Below are 3148 nucleotides of genomic sequence, written 5' to 3'. Positions count from 1 at the left end.
TGAGTCCCTTGGACTGCAAGGAGATCCAACCAGTCCATCCTAAAGGAGACCAGTCCTGGGTGTTCATTGGAAGGACTGATGCTGAGGCTGAAACTCCAATACTTTGGCCACCTGATGCGAAGAATTGACTCATTGGAAAAGACCCTGATGGTGGGAGGGATTGGGGGCAGAAGGAGAAGGGGACAACAGAGGATGAGATGGCTGGATGGCATCACCAACTCAATGGACATGAGTTTTGGTGGACTCCGGGAGTTGGTGATGGACAGGGAGGCCTGGCATGCTGCGATTCATGGGGTGCAAAGAATTGGACACGACTGAGCGACTGAACTGAACTGAACTAAGGGACAAGTAAGTGGGATCATTATATTATTCTTTCTTCTTTAATGAATGCATGTACCTGCCATAGATTATGTGTATATATTCTCTAAGCTTTTTAGCTGGCATAATGCATGCATGCTAAGTCACTTCAGTCATGACTTAGGTCTTACTCTTTGTGACAAAGGTCCTACTCTTTGTGACCCCATGGACTGTAGCTCACTAGGCTCTTCTGTCCATGGGATTTTCCAGGCAAGAATACTGGAGTGGTTGTCGTGCCCTCTTCCAGGGGGCTGGCATAATAATCAGCCTTTAAGTTCACCCTGAGGATCTGAGCACTGATCTAATCTATCATGATGTTTTAGACAACCTCTCAAGAGGACAACCTTTATTTCTGTTGAGTTTGAGTTTTTGAGGAGCACTGCTCTTTTATCTCTATTTCCTGATGAATATAAATAATAATAAATAGCTTTTATGGGACACATATCATCCAGTACATACATGCTAGACACTGAAAAATAAAGGGCTGTTGTTATCATAAAAATAAAGTGAGCATTTAGAGCAGGATTTAATGACTTGCTTCATGCTATACCACTAGTAAGCAGTTGGAGAGAACTTTTGAATAGGAGCATTTGAATTCTGAAGCCAGGAATATAACCTCGCTGCCAGCAAGCTTTGTCAGCTAGCTTTATCTGGTGCATCAGTTACAGAAGGTCACTGTCCTTAGCTCATCCATCTCTCTCATGCAACATGTGGAAGCTCCTGGTGGACAGTGTGTTTTATTCTTGTCTTCCCCTGCACTTAGCTTAGTGTCTGTTACATAGGACATATGCAATATATACTTTATAATCAAAGAATAAATTTAGTCCTATTACCACCCTTCTGTGGACAGTCTGGCTGTTGAAATTTTTTAAATGTGGCCCTCTCAAGGTATGGTCTGAGAAATTCAGAGGTCCCTCCTTGTGATTCTGGGAAAGACCGAAGGTAGAAGAAGGGGATAACAGAGGATGAGATGGTTGGATGGCATCACTGACTCAACGGACCTGAGTTTGAGCAAACTCCAGGAGATGGTGAAGGACAGAGAATCCTGGTGTGCTGCAGTCCACAGGGTCACAAAGAATCAGACACAACTGAGCAACTGAACAACACCACCACCACCATCTTGTGATAAAAGATGACTTGCACTGACTTCAGCTGAGGATGCATGCCCATAGTTGGCTGACGTCTTATGCCACTGAGTTTTACCAAATGTCATGGTAACTAAACACGTCCTTATTGTCATTAAAGGTAACCAACATACTCTGAAGCTTCTTTTGAAGGGTGAAAAAATATGCCACTCCCAAATATGCCACTTTGGCATAAGGGTTATTTACTTGAAAACAGCAGGTAGAAGGACACTGATGTCCATTTTTCTTCTTGAAAGCAGCAGATAAAATTCCCATGGAAAAGCTGCCCTCTCTGTACCAGTAAGGAAAATGCATTCTTATGACCAGAGATAAGCAATCCAGCCCAGAGAAATCTGTACCTACAAACATTGTTAACAGATTGTTAAAACAATACCTTCCTTCACTCTACTCATGCATTTTACTTACTTTTTCACAATCACCACTCTTTGTTCAAATTAGTATATAAATACTTGGGCCTACCTGCTTTTTGGGTCTTCAGTTTCCTATGGGGGCCACATGTACATTTACAAATCTTTATGTTTTTCTCCTGTTAATATATCTTAAGTAAATATAATTCTCAGGCCCAGTCATAGATCTTAAGAGAAAAGAGGTCAAGCATTGTCTCCCCTACAAACTCATGGGGTGGATTTCTTGAATCTTATTACAGGTTGTTACTTTTTCTCCTATTAAACTTCATTTCATAATGAGATAAATTTTGTATCTTTATTTCTCCTGGCTTGACAAAGAGCTGTACCTTCAAGAAAAATGGTCTAACTTTGAGATTTTCAGCAAACTCACTGGGAACTATTTGGGCTTACACAATTTTGTTTATGAGTTTAAAGTTGCAAAAATAATGTTTGCTATGGAAAAGACCTCTAAAAAGACCTAAACTCATGGGGCATGCATTTGCATTGTTAGATGGCATCACTGACTCGATGGACATGAGTCTGAGTGAACTCCGGGAGTTGGTGATGGACAGGGAGGCCTGGTGTGCTGCGATTCATGGGGTTGCAAAGAGTCGGACACGACTGAGTGACTGAACTGAACTGAATCATCATAAACATCTCTCTGACACACATAGCTATATTGGCCAACTTGATTATGTGAAATATCAAATAGCTTTATGCATGTGGAATTTTAGGTAGATTCCTAAGTACACTGAAGTAAAATGAGCTTGAAACAACCCCACTAAAGGATTATCAATTAAAACAGTACTTGAAAGATGACTTTATTTTTTAAATTTTGCATTCAGACAGTATCTGTTTCTTAAAGGAAGACACCTTTGCTTGTGTAACCCAGGACTTTTGCAAGGTTAAAATACTGGAAAAAAAATTACAGGTAAAATAAAAGTTTTAGCTGTTGGACATAAAGAGCAACTAGACATTACTAGCTTTTCTGGTCAAAGTTTTGACCTGAGCTCTACCAGGCAAGGATAACAGAAGGAACCCAGGACAGACATATATCATAATGAGTTAGATCAATTTTGTGGAATTTAGTTTTTTAAAGATAACCTGGCTTCATATCTATACTACTACTACTAAGTCACTTCAGTCATGTCCGACTCTGTGCGACCCCATAGACAGCAGCCCACCAGGCTCCCCCGTCCCTGGGATTCTCCAGGCAAGAACACTGGAGTGGGTTGCCATTTCCTTCTCCAATGCATGAAA

General features: G+C 40.9%; 1 protein-coding gene across 1 annotated transcript in view; it reads right to left on the bottom strand.

Moving 5' to 3' along the window:
* Window positions 1–3148, bottom strand: part of LOC104992524 (contactin-associated protein-like 3) — a 232716-nt gene that overhangs the window by 7349 nt on the left and 222219 nt on the right. The gene's annotated exons all lie outside the window — the stretch shown is intronic.

Source organism: Bison bison, unplaced genomic scaffold (assembly GCF_000754665.1).
Source record: "Bison bison bison isolate TAMUID 2011002044 unplaced genomic scaffold, Bison_UMD1.0 scf7180017864217, whole genome shotgun sequence".
NCBI classification, from domain to species: domain Eukaryota; kingdom Metazoa; phylum Chordata; class Mammalia; order Artiodactyla; family Bovidae; genus Bison; species Bison bison.
This window is presented reverse-complemented; position numbering and strand designations above follow the sequence as displayed.